The 14,270-nt window shown below is 41.9% G+C and overlaps 1 pseudogene across 1 annotated transcript; it reads left to right on the top strand.

Annotated features, from left to right (window-relative positions):
* The first annotated feature begins 9,951 nt into the window (after window positions 1–9,951).
* On the top strand, window positions 9,952–10,430 carry LOC308480996 (MICOS complex subunit MIC10 pseudogene; annotated as a pseudogene). The gene has a single exon. The product of its transcript is annotated as an MICOS complex subunit MIC10 pseudogene (transcript).
* The last annotated feature ends 3,840 nt before the right edge of the window (window positions 10,431–14,270 follow it).

Raw genomic sequence — 14,270 nt, 5'->3', positions numbered from 1 at the left:
ACACTCATTATGGACGCCATAAAGATTCAGTCAAGTGTCGAGGTTTACTTGACAGGAATAAAAGCATATTGGTAGCAAATATATACAGATATTCACCACTGCCATGGTCAAGGCATGCTGAGAGTCCAACAAGAGTTGACTCTCGCAAGATGCAAGCAAGAGACTTACAACAAGTTATAACTGTGGGAATGTTCAGGGAGGCAGGAGAGGATATATTGTTTATTAATATCCTTCCTAACCTGTCCTAGCAAGTTCCTTTACTTATCAGAGTTTACATTCCCCTTTTACATGCACACCAGATAGCTGGCTGCAGGCTTGTGTAAGCCTCTGACTATACGCAATTCAATCTGGCTTGTTCAGATTGAAATGTGTTCTAATATTTTCCTGGTAAGACCCCTTTGAATCCCTCCTAAAAGAATAAAGAGTAAATAAAAGAAGTTTACTTACATCAGGCAGAGCACAGTGTGATCCCTGAAGGCAGACTTAGTTACAAAGTATATACATTTGGATCTACCCCATATGGAGGAATAATCCCAGTGACTGCAGGCTAGCAGTCCTGCAGTTCACACAAAGAAAGGAAGAGGGAGAAGAATCAAAAAGAAGGAAGTGTACTGTGTGCCTTGCCCTTTTTGTTACCTGGGCAGGTAAGGTCACACCCACCACATGCAAGAGGAAGGATGCTCCAGGCCAGGAGGAAACAGGAAGTTTTTGACTGGCTGGACCAAACACTCCCCCTCATGTCTTCTCTAGGAAAAAAAGGAATGTTGTACTTGACTGCTACTTATGTATCACATCCCACAATAACAAGTTACACAGAACCATTGTTACCAGTACTTCCTGTCACACTGCACATGTCCAAAGAACAGTTCCCACAGAAAACGTCCTTGCATAGATAAAACCATCTCAGCCTTCTGCTGCTTCTGGAAACTTTTTCCTCTGTTCTTCTCTGTTTCTGGAACAAATCATTCTCTCACAGAGAAAGAAAATATCCAACACATACAGGGGAACATTCAAACAATCTCACTCAGTCTAGAAGCAGCTTTAGTGCCACAGTGACTGTTTTGAAGAACTTCATGTTACACATATTACTGGGTGTGTTTGAAGCAGGGCTGGGGTGGGGATTCTGTCACACTCCAGATATTATTGGACTACATATCCCATAACCCTTGACCACTGGCTATGCTGACTAGGGCTGATGGGAGTTGGAGTCCAGCAACATCCATCACATCCTCTCACATCCATTTTTAAAAACATGTTCGCAGTTTCTCTTCACTGCCCTGAAAAGCCCCTTATTCTCAAAAACACTTTTTGGACAGGGAATGTAGGATTGTTTCAGGCACACAATTCTGTCCTTTAAAAAAAAAAAAAGGTAAAACCACACCCCAACACATATTTTACATATTTTCTGTGAACAGAGCTCAGGAAATATGAGCAATTCGTACAAATTTGGAACAAGTTACTAAATCTGCTGCCCAGATCAGCATATCTGGTTGAGGATGAGAGTCTTGTGTGCTGAGAATGTTTTTCCCCCTCTCTCTCAGTGATACCACTTTATTTAATTTCCTTAAGCTGCCAAATAATTATTGATTTCACTTCAGGGGTCAATAGGTCTCCAGCTGAAATCAATTGGAGTTTTGCCAATTAATTTCTCTGAAGCAGAACCAGAGACTGTGTCTTTACAATTTGTTTTCTCTGTGAAATATTGATGTTAATCGTGCAGATTTCAAAAGAGATAAACAGCGCAATCTGATGTATATACATTCATAGTAAACCTCATGAGTTCAATGGGGCTTACTCTCAAGAAACTGGGTATAGGATTACAGTCATATTGCCTTAAAAAGCCCTAGTTATAACACAAGGCACTTTTGTGTTGGCACCTTAAATAATGTTCATATTTAAAATTTAAAATGTTACAATTCAGCACATTATTTCCCTGACTACTTGACTGAAACGGATCGTTTAAAAAACCACCCACAACTATACTAAACTAGATGGCTTGTACATTCTCCCCATCTGCAATATAGATGACAGGGAGACGGGTTTTAGCCTGGCTATTATAATCACCATCAATGTATGAATTGCCTTTCATATAAATTTCTAGACAATTTGCAACTGCTCAATAAAAACTAAAACAGGCTTGCATTTGACATGGTATGGTAAGCTTTTTCTTTTGTTTTCTGAAACAACGTTTATCTTACAAGACCTTCAGCATTCAGAACGGTCCCTGTATTGAAGTTTGGGCAATGCACTGATTCATTTACAGCTAAAGTTAATATAAAGGCTAACGATGAATCAACAAGACCTTCAGTGTTTGATAGATTGACTTGTGGTGTAATAAGGACCAAAGATTATAACTATTTTCTATTCAATCTGCAGCTGAAGAAGTCATAAAACAAAACCCACTGGGTTAGAAATTGACAGTACATAATCAGGTTTGAATCGATGACAAAAATTTGCACACAGTTGAATGTCCTCTTGCATCTGGTCATTTTACTAGCACAATCTGGTATGTTGGTGCTTTGCTTTAAATCAGCAGATACCTGGATTTGCCCGTAGAATTAGGTTATCTATGAAAGAATGCCCCTGACTTTGGAGAAGAGGTGGGTAACACCTGGGAATTTAATCAATAAATTTTTTTGTTTATTAAAATATTTATATACCGCTGTACCCTAAAATATACCACAGCGGTTTACAACAGTACAAAAACATAAAAACCAAACAATATCATCATAAAAAAGTTTTAAATAAGTTAAAAGCAAAAAGAAATTGTAAACAACAAACTCTTAATTGCCTGCATAGGCCTGGCAGAAGAGAAAAGTTTTCAGCAGAAATTTAAAAGTTAGCACAGAAAGTGCCCCCAAATCTCTATTGGCAGGGTGTTCCTCAGGACAGCGCTGATGACACTGAAGACTTGGCTTCTTGTTGTTGTCACATGAGCCTCACCAACTAGGGGAATGACTGAAAATGTTCCTGCAGGTGATCTCAGTGATATCAGAGCAGAAACATAAGGGTTCTGGGGATATCTGAGGTATCCTGGACCCAAGTTGTTCAGGGCTTTGTAAATCAATACAAGATAGTCTGTGGAGGGCCCAGAGATGGAAAGAAGATAAAGTCCCGACCGGAGACGAATGGCTGATGAAGATGATGCACTATGCCAAAATGGCAAAAATGACCAGGAAAATCAGAAACCAGGAAGAGAGAAACTTTAATAAGGAATGGGAGAAATGTACAAATTATCAAAGAGAACATTGTAAACAACTAAAAACTATGGCAGGATTTGAGTAACACTTGTAATGTATTATAAACGAAGGTAAAAGTGGATTGTTTAAAGAAAAACAGAGAAAATATATGATGCAGTTTAAAAAGATTGAAAATGGAAACCATGGAGGGAAGTCTAAGGATTCAGGGAATCCTAAATATTGATGATTATGTCTAATGTTTGATTTTAAATGTGTAGTGTAAAACTGAATAAAAAATATTTTTAAAAAATATTGTGGAAACTCCCAAGGGACCCTAGGCAGCATCTCTAGTAGACATGCATTAAATAAATATCCCAAAAGCCTCAGCTTTGTATTCTACATGCATATTAATGCTGCATATGCAATGTATATTTAAAGCACATTTAAAACACAATACTTCCCCCCCCAAAGAATCCATAGAACTGCAGCTTACCCCTCACAGAACTAAAATTCCAGCATCCTTAACAATCTACAGTTCCCAGTATTTTGAGGGGGGGAGGCAGTCTATAAAGTGTGTGTTCATGTGCAGCTCTACACTACAATCTAGTTCAACAGGACTTCTCCCAAAGAACCCTGGGAATGGAAATGACTGGCAGAATCCGTGACCAGGGAGAAGAGTCGGTGGAGGAAGATTGGAGGAAATTCAAAGATTATCTGCAGAAACATTGCAAAATTAAAGAATGTTAGAGTGATGTTGGATTGAAAATAAGCGGCTTCTAGCTATACAGGCTTTAAAGTTATATATAGATTAAGATTAAGGATTAGGATTAAAAAAGTTAAAGGAAATGGAAATTTGGTTTTTAAGAGGTAAAAATTTAATGTTATATTATATTAAGATTAAGGATTGGGATTAAAAAAGAGGGAAAGAAACTGCTGGACAAACAAATTGAAATGGAATACAAAAGAGGGAGGTATGAGGAGGTCCAGACAATAAGTAAATTTAAATATGGTGATGAAAAGGTGATATTGTTTTTAACTGTTTTCTTTTTTGTCTTTTGTTTTTTGGTTTTTTTTGGATTATGTATTGTGTATTTTTGAATTGTGTATTTTTCTTTTTTCTTTTTAATTTTTTTATTGATGTGTTCTTTTTATTGGAAATCTTAATAAATATCATTAAAAAAAAAAAAACCAAAGCACCCTGGGAATGGTAGTTTGGTGAGCTGCTAAGAATTCTCTATGAAAAATCCCTTCCCATCGAAGGAAGCTATCCTTGTGAATTTACAGTGGGCACAATCTTGCCAACACCAGCATTTCAAAACCCCCTTTATTCTAATGGAAGGACAATGCACATCTTAAATAAATCATTTGTACAGAAATTAACGAGGCCCTGGAATGTTTACCTTCACCCAGATCAAGCCCAGTGAAGATGTTCCAGAACTTAATCAAGTTTCAGGTCCTTGCAGTGATGTTTACTAAGTAGCCTCTATTTTCAACTGGGCTTGTTTGTTGGTTCCATCTTACGGTGCCCTAGGATTCAAAGATCACTGGCTGCTCTGGTTACGATTACACTTATCCACAATTAAAGCATTTGCTTAACTATCTCCTACTGAAATCAATTAAACCTTAAATGCTTAACTTTGGCTGGGTCGTGGCCTTAAATTTGCTTGAGAAATTGCCACCAACACTCTGTATTTATTTTATTTATTGGGCCACCCTCTAACCATGTTCTCAAAGCACCTTAAAACCAACTCTGTTTAGATCTATTGCCATTCCACTGCTGGCACATCTAGAGCGCTCATTTTTTTCAGATCAGGGAGGTAACAATGTGAAATGCTGTGGAATTATTGATTTAGAGGCACTTACGTTAGTCAAGAGATACTATCTGTTGTTTTGGTAAAAACACAGCTGCGAGGAATTACTGGTACTACAAGCATAAACATGAAGAAAATGACATACTTTCCCAACTAGTTCCAACCTCTCAGAAAAGGGCTTGACTGCCGCAGCCAGGAAGTGACAGAAACGAAACACGAAGAATGCATAATGACAGGTCTCTGAAGATCACTCCCTACGAGGTTCTGCCCAGAGCTATGTGTACCCTGACCTTAAAAAAATTAAAATAAATCCTGCACCCAGGCAATCCAAACCTTGCACCAATAAAATCTGAATTCTGTAACCTCTTACACAAATGCATCCATTCCATTGGTATAATTTCTGTGAGTGGAAATAAGTGACAGACTCCATTCTGCTCAGTTTGAGACAACACAGAAAGGATGGTGATGTGGGATGGAGCCAAGGGGAAAAATGTGATAAATAATTTTAGCTCACAAACCAGCAGCTTCATCTTCTGAAATAATCTGCAAAATGGGTCTTTATACCTTTTGGGACTTCCGAAACCAAATTCATACATGCCAGATTTTGGAAGATTTGAGGTCTTACCTGGGAGATATGGAATTGCTGTCACTCCATGCCTTTTGGCGCCTGTTCCTTTATTATTATTTATTAAATTTATATACCGCCCATCATCCAAAGATCACAGGGTAGTTCCTCATAACATCTAGTTAAAGGCAAAGTGGGATATAATGGCATCATGCTGTGCACTGTCCCATCCTTTCAGCTGACAGCCTACAATAAGAAACGAGATTGCGGTGATGTGCAACACACTGATAGCCTTCTCACACTGGACAATGTGGAAGATTATGAAACAGAGCATAATGTCCAGTTAAGACCTCCAGGTTTTGAGTTGGTCTTCAGGAAGTGGGTTTTGGGGAGAATATTTGGGGCAGTGCCCTCACTTAATAAAATCCTCACTATGGTGGAATCTACACACATATTAAAAACACTGTGAAAATGTTGTTGTTGTTGTTTTAAAAAAAAAGCTTTGAAAAATACCTTGATGTTGTTTAATCATTTAGTCATGTCTGACTCTTCATGACCCCATGGAGGAGAGCATGCCTGGTATTCCTGTCTTGCACTGCCTCCCACAGTTCGGTCAAACTCATGCTGGTAGCTTCGAGAACACTGTCCAACCATCTCGTCCTCCGTCATCCCCTTCTCCTTGTGCCCTCCATCTTTCCCAGCATCAGGGTCTTTTCCAGGGAGTCTTCTCTTCTCATGAGGTGGCCAAAGTATTGGAGCCTCAGCTTCAGGATCTGTCCTTCCAGTGAGCACTCAGGGCTGATTTCCTTCAGAATGGATAGGTTGGATCTTCTTGCAGTCCATGGGACTCTCAAGAGTCTCCTCCAGCACCATAATTCAAAAGCATCAATTCTTCGGCGATCCGCCTTCTTTATGGTCCAGCTCTCACTTCCATACATCGCTACTGGGAAAACCATAGCTTTAACTATACGGACCTTATACGGACCTTTATTGCACTTTACCACACATTTAAAATGTTTTATTTGCAGTTGTATAGCTGAGTCCTATGCGTGTATTTGTTGCATGCCTACACGACATGCTCATGACACTAAATTCAGCCAACTACCTATGTATAAATGTGGCCCACCAGGGTTGTGATCAAGCCTCCTGTTTCTGCAGCCTACAGAGGAAATGCAAAAAATAAGAGGTTGCCAGGCACTCAGAAAGTCATAAGGCGTGACTGGTGAGGATGTCGCTGCCTTGTGCTGAGCTATGCAACCCTGATAGAAGGGGAGCCTTAAGTAGACCCTATGGTGTTCCTATGGTGCACTTTCAGCTCATGCAAGCCCAACAGGCCTGACCAACATTCCATAAATGAGCTGAAGATACTTGCTAGAATCCTCTGTGCAGTTCAGGGGTTCCCTGGCAAATATATAAGCATTTCTCAGCAGGCAAGGCTCTGTGGTCAAGTTCCACTGAAGGCAGAAAATCCTGAAAGGGCTGCTTTCTAGAAGAGAGCAGTCATATGACAAATAGTTGCATAGATGCTTCTCGTTGCTTCAAATCCAATGTGTGATTCTCCTTGAAACAGCCCATCTTGCTGTCCTCTTCTTCCCCACTCACTGACCAGACCACTCGCTATGCATTCAATGTCAGTGTAGGCATTGATGCTTTTGAATTATGGTGCTGGAGGAGACTCTTGAGAGTCCCATGGACTGCAAGAAGATCCAACCTATCCATTCTGAAGGAAATCAGCCCTGAGTGCTCACTGGAAGGACAGATCGTGAAGCTCCAATACTTTGGCCACCTCATGAGAAGAGAAGTCTCCCTGGAAAAGACCCTGATGTTGGGAAAGATGGAGGGCACAAGGAGAAGGGGACGACAGAGGACGAGATGGTTGGATAGTGTTCTCGAAGCTACCAGCATGAGTTTGACCAAACTGCGGGAGGCAGTGGAAGACAGGAGTGCCTGGCGTGCTCTGGTCCATGGGGTCACAAAGAGTCGGACACGACTAAACGACTAAACAACAATAACAACAACACATTTTCAGACACATCGAATACTTTCCGCATATGCGCATCTCATTAATACAGCATCAATGATTTACTCTTTTGTTCAAAACAAATGTGAAAAGAGGCTACGACTGGATTCCAGGCCTGTTTCACTTGGGATTCTCCTGACAACTTTCACCACCCTGCCTCAGAGGAATGTAGACCTCGCGGTCAAAAACTAATGTATTTCTGCTGGTTTCGTTTGCCTCATGCGATTACCTTAAAAGATCCTTTGCCACATGTCATCTTAATCCTTAGAGTACCCTAGAAGAAGATGAACAGACTACTTAAGCAAGCTTTGTAAATGTATGCGCCTGTCCATATGTATCAAAGTATACAGCTGCGCTCTGGTTTATGTCACATTTAAGTCCATTAAAAATACATGCATCCTTCTGAATTTAGTCCGATCCAAAATGTGCTACTTTGCTATCCGATATTGCCTTACACACATACGCACACATCTTGAAACACTCTGAATGGAAGTTGGGTATTACAACAACAGGGAGCTTAGGTGAACAGATAAACATGAATGGCAAACATTCATTATAGAACAGTTTGCTGCTGGGACTGCAACACAACAACCCAGAATCCTCTGGGGGAACCAGGTGACACAGCAGGGCCAATCCTGCCCCACTGACAGATATAAAGTTCATAGATCTGCTACTACTCGGGGCGGCCGCCGAGACCATATAACACTGGTCTTGAAAGACCTACATTGGCTCCCAGTACGTTTCCGAGCACAATTCAAAGTGTTGGTGCTGACCTTTAAAGCCCTAAACGGCCTCGGTCCAGTATACCTAAAGGAGCGTCTCCACCCCCATCGTTATGCCCGGACGCTGAGGTCCAGTGCCGAGGGCCTTCTGGCGGTTCCCTCATTGCGAGAAGCAAAGCTACAGGGAACCAGGCAGAGGGCCTTCTCGGTAGTGGCGCCCACCCTGTGGAATGCCCTTCCAGCAGATGTCAAAGCGATAAACAACTACCTGACATTCAGAAGACATCTTAAGGCAGCCCTGTTCAGGGAAGTCTTTAACGTGTGATATTTTACTGTATTTTTGGTTTCTATGGAAGCCGCCCAGAGTGGCTGGGGAGGCCCAGCCAGATGGGCGGGGTATAAATAATAAATTATTATTATTATTATTATTATTATTATTATTATTATTATATTCCCCCATCTGGACAGGAGGCTACCAAATTCTCCCACTGTGCCATCATCAGATTGCTGAGTTGTAATTCCCAATGCCTGATCTAACCCATGATGGCCTTTTCTGAATGGTAACAGCTCTCCAGGTCTCCAGCAGTCTTTCACCATCATATGCCACCTAATCCTTTTAACCAGAGATTCCTGGAAATGGGATCCAGGAACTTTTGCATGTTCTACCGCTGAGCTATGGCCCTTCCCTGCATAAACTGATAATGTGAACAGGCCTCTTTGGTTTCACTGTTGCCCCACATGAACTAAGAATGCACGCTGTTCCTTTCAATGGGACTTGCATGGGAGAATTTCCTGCTGAATGATGCTCCTTATTAATCCATTTCTATGTTTAGCGTGGGGTTGTTTTGATTTTATTTTCTGCTACTAAGTGGTTGTAGCCAATGGCTGAAAGAAATACATTCCTAACCAAATTGAATGAATATTCCCAAGTGCTTTTTTAAAACACATAGCAACACCTCGTGGCACAGAGTCATATGCTTTACGTAAGCAACATGTTTTATAGGAGTTGTCTTGAATCCAAATAACAAAACCAAACCTGTTCAACAATAACTAATTTCCATCCATATAGTAACTGTAGAGAAGCAGTAATTAATTTTCCTTTCTTTAAAACTTGATTGATTGAGCCTTGTATCAGATCTTCCATTGGTGGGAAGAAAGATGTGATCAGTATCACAACCTAATTAGCATGTAATCTTCACTTTTTATCTAAAATTTCCACTTGCATTGCCACCGTATTTGCTTAGTCTTCTCGGATCTATCCAGTATATCTGAATATCTCCAGATTAGCGTCAAGATTTTTCCTGGTCAGTTCTGTTGTTACGAGGGCACTATGTAGAGGTGATAATGGATAGGTTGCCTCTTCCTACAGCTCATTTCAGATGTCACGTGATGGTTTCTCAGGAGCACCTGCCTTTCCCCCCCACAAAAAACCAAAAACCATCCACAAGTGGATTTAATGAAAGACATGGACAGCACCTCTTTCATTTTTCCTCTGAAATTAATGCATTACATAGTTTGGGCTATCATTTTGAAAGTTCTTATATATTCTGCTTTAGCCAGGAGCTGGTAAGAAGCAGCCATTGTGGCTAACAGCTAATGATAGCTGAGAACATCTCCTTTCTGCTCAGGTAGCATCAAAGTTGCTATAGGGCGGTGGCCAAGATGGCGTCGGAGGGCGACTTGGGCAGGAAGTGGGACCAGTGCTTGGCTGACTCCGCCGTCAAGCTGGGTGCTGGCTTTGGGTTCGGCGTCGTCTTCTCGGTCATCTTCTTCAAAAGGAAGACGTGGCCCATCACTCTCGGGTCAGGAATGGGCTTAGGAATGGCTTATTCAAACTGCCAGCATGACTTCCGGTCTCCTTACCTTCTCCACGGGCGGTTTGTCAAGGAGCAATGACGCAGGCCCGACCCACGCCTCTCTTTTGCCAGAGGATCAGCGGCACCTTGACAATTCCTCGGGAAGGTCGAAGTGTCCCGGCCTTGAGGCAACGGCCTTTGGAAGCGCTCGGCCCGTTGCTCTTTTTTCCCGCGACACCTGGAACCGAATATCGTTTTGTTTTTTTTGTAATCCCCCTTTTGGAAACAAAAACGGGGAAGGTACTGTTCTGGAAAGTGAAATAAAAACGAGAGTCCACCCCCTTGGAAAAAAAGAAAATCAAAGTTGCTATAGCAGTAACAAAAACATGCACATTCATTGCATTGTTTTCTGAAACCTTGTGTCCTTTCCAAAGCTCCACACATGGCCTCTCTTTGCTAAGGTCTGATCGGTAAGTAACTATGTTTAGGCTAATATCACATTGGCTACCAAAATGCCCGATCCTAAAAGCCAGTAGGTCATCTTTGCCTTTGTTCAGGGCAGAATATGGAACGCAGAATTCCAGCTTGTCAACACCTCCCATGCCATCTGTTCTCTTGGCTGCTGCAAGCATACTTGCATTGCATTCGGAGAAGTGCTCTCACTTGACTATAAATTGTCTTATAACAAAACCCAGGTACAGAGAGAGAGAGAGAGAGAGAGAGAGAGAGAGAGAGAGAGGTGTGTGTTCCTGTGTTCTTGTGTCTGTTTTACTTTCAGACCTGCTTGGGATCAGCTCAGGAGTTGAAGACCAAAAGACTGAAAGTTTGTGTCCTGGGTTGGTTTCACTTCACACAAACCCATCAGCCACATGAAAAGTGCTGCCCCATGCTGTAGCAATGCTGTAATGTCTGCAAATACCTCAACCCAACCAACTGTATGGTTCTTTTTTTTTAAAGATATTTATTAAAGTTTCGACATATTACAAAAATAAGAGAAAAAAGTTTTTAAAAAAACAAAAAAAAATTAAAATACAAAGTAAAAACAGTTAAAAACAAATCAGTCTTTCCATATCTTATCTTTCATTTGCTTGTTTCCCTGACCTCCTCACACCTCCCTTTTTTGTATTCCAGTTCAATTAGTTAATTCAGCAATTCCTTTCCCTCTTTGGTTTTATCTTAATCTTCCATCTTAATATATTATAACTTTAAATTATCACCTATTAATAATCCATTTTTACATATTCCTTTATAACATTGCTACTAAAAACCACTTAACTTCAATCCAACATCATTCTAACATTCATTAATTTTGCAGTGTTTCTGTAAATAGTTTTTAAATTTCTTCCAATCTTCTTCCACCGACTCTTCTCCCTGGTCTCGGATTCTGCCAGCAACTGTATGGTTCTTTCCCATCCAATCACTACCCTACTGGTAGGAATGACAACAATTGGGTGGGAAAGATTTGCATAATTGGCCCTGCCCATGCAATTCCACTATTAATACCCGTGGTGTGTCAAAAAGGTTTCCTCTTTTAGTTTGTTTATTTTGCTTCAGTTGCTGGTGAAAGAAATCAAAGGGGAAATAAATCTTCAGTGAAATTCTCTTGGGTTTGGTAGAAGGTTTTCAATCTGCTTCCCTTACTATGGAGGCAGCTGACGGGTGTTTGTAGAATGAAATAAAAGGATACTTGCCAGTGATGCAAATTCTGAAGCCTTCCCAGGTGACCACACCTCAATTATAGCGTAGGAGAAGACATCATGAGGCAACTCATGAGGCAGCTGAAAAAGCCAATGCAATTCTGGGCCTCATCAATAGGAGTATAGCATCTAGATCAAGGGAAGTAATAGTGCCACTGTATTCTGCTCTGGTCAGACCTCACCTGGAGTACTGTGTCCAGTTCTGGGCACCACAGTTCAAGAAGGACACTGACAAACTGGAACGTGTCCAGAGGAGGGCAACCAAAATGGTCAAAGGCCTGGAAACGATGCCTTATGAGGAATGGCTAAGAGAGCTGGGCATGTTTAGCCTGGAGAAGAGGAGGTTAAGGGGTGATATGATAGCCATCTTCAAATATATAAAAGGATGTCACATAGAGAAGGGAGAAAGGTTGTTTTCTGCTGCTCCAGAGAAGCGGACACGGAGCAATGGATCCAAACTACAAGAAAGAAGATTCCACCTAAACATTAGGAAGAACTTCCTGACAGTAAGAGCTGTTCGACAGTAGAATTTGCTGCCAGGGAGTGTGGTGGAGTCTCCTTCTTTGGAGGTCTTTAAGCAAAGGCTTGACAACCATATGTCAGGAGTGCTCTGATGGTGTTTCGTGCTTGGCAGGGGGTTGGACTCGATGGCCCTTGTGGTCTCTTCCAACTCTATGATTCTATGATTCTATGATTCTAACTCCTCCTATGGAGCTTTTTCACATCGGAATGTGTGGGTAGCAGCCAGGGAGGCTGCAGAGGGACAAAGAATTGCTTACTGGGGAAAAAACACATAGCATCTCTGAATGGGTGGGCAGGTGGCACAGCATGGCCCTGCTTGGCTCCAGTGGGGTGAGGGGGTCGCTTTGGCAGCACTGGCGGTGAGGGCTGGGCTGGCGCAGTTGGCTCCATTCACACTTCACGTCCTGCCATCGCCCAGCATGCACCCACCCACCCACCCGCACCCTGGGTGCTGGCAAACCACGCTAGGTTGCTGCATATATTGAATCTAGCAAGGTCCGGCTCTCCAGCAACAACTGAGGCTGTTCCCCTGAAAGCCAAGACAAGCCGAGAATGCTTCAGCCCTTTCTGCCACAGAGTGAGTAGGAATAGAGTAATGGTGTCCAAACTTTTCTCAAAGAGGGCCAAATCTGATGAAGTCGGCCATGGGGGCCGACCAAAGGACCGACCAAAGGACCGACCAAAGTTGTTGAACTTTTTTTCGGATTGAAGTTGTTGAGTGAAATATACTCAGAGTCGAGTGTGGATTTCATGCTCTTTATTCAGCTCATAGTAGTGAGGAATGAAAGTTCCCCCCAAATATCTGCTTTATATACATTATTTACACAATGGGTCGCACATGATTGGCTAATTCTGGGATTCTCCTGTAGGCCAATCAGGTTGTGGATTCACTTCCACCTGGAGCTGGATTGGGTGGCTCCTGCGGGCCAATCATACTGCTGCATTGTTCTAGGACCAATCAAACTGCTGCATTCTGGACCCTATTGTTCTAGGACCAATCAGACTGCTGCATTCTGAATCCTATTGTTCTAGGACCAATCAGACTGCTGCTTTTTGGATCCTATTCAACTCAGTACATAACATTGAGGGTTTTTTTAGGATTTTACCCCAGGAAATAAACTGCCACAGGGCTGGATTGAACCGACCAGCGGGCCAAATTAGGCCCCCAAAATGGACTTTGGACATACCTGGAACAGAGGCTTTGGCAGAGAACTTCCCTGACCATTTATCTTGGAGTCAGCAGTTTAAACACATCATGGAGAGCGTTAAGCACATGCTCTGTTCTCAACCGCTGAAACCAGCGGCATTTAAAAGTGCCTAACTCTGTCTGGATCTCGCCCTTTCTTTCCTTCCAGTAGTTTGTGCATTTATTTCAAAGTGTGATGCCAGGAGGGAAAAGCCACTGATAAGGCAGTATCTGGGAGGCTCAACAAGTTATCTGCCTTGACCTTTGGAGAGCAAAAAGGAAAGTGTTGTCACTCCAGGGAGATGTAGAGGTCAGGCGAAGCACGCGGGCAGCCGGTAACTTTTTTTAGAGTGTGTCAGAACCAGGGCAAAGTGAAGACAGACTAGACTTAATCCTTTAACCTAACCTGTCAAAAAAGCATCAAGCCAGCCTGCCAACTGTGCAACCACCTCATAACTCAGAAAGGTATGCATGATTGCATTTATGCATTTACGATTGGTAAAGGGATTTTATGGTGTTGATATTCAAGGCATTGTGAAACCCCGACCACGTCTCTCAGTCTGAAAACAAAAACAAAGGGAAAATAAGAATCGTTCAGCCAAACCCACAGTCCGGTGATATGCTCCACAAATGTAATTATGGCTAAAAGGTGAGAATGTGTAAAGGATTATTTAATGCCAGACACAGCTGTAATATTTTAATAAAGATACAATTATTCATGCCATTAAAAAAATCAAGAACACACACAGGCACATTTTAATGCATTCTTTAC

Source organism: Podarcis pityusensis, assembly GCF_964106645.2.
Source record: "Podarcis pityusensis genome assembly, chromosome: 7".
In the NCBI taxonomy this organism is placed as follows: Eukaryota; Metazoa; Chordata; class Lepidosauria; order Squamata; family Lacertidae; genus Podarcis; species Podarcis pityusensis.
This window is presented reverse-complemented; position numbering and strand designations above follow the sequence as displayed.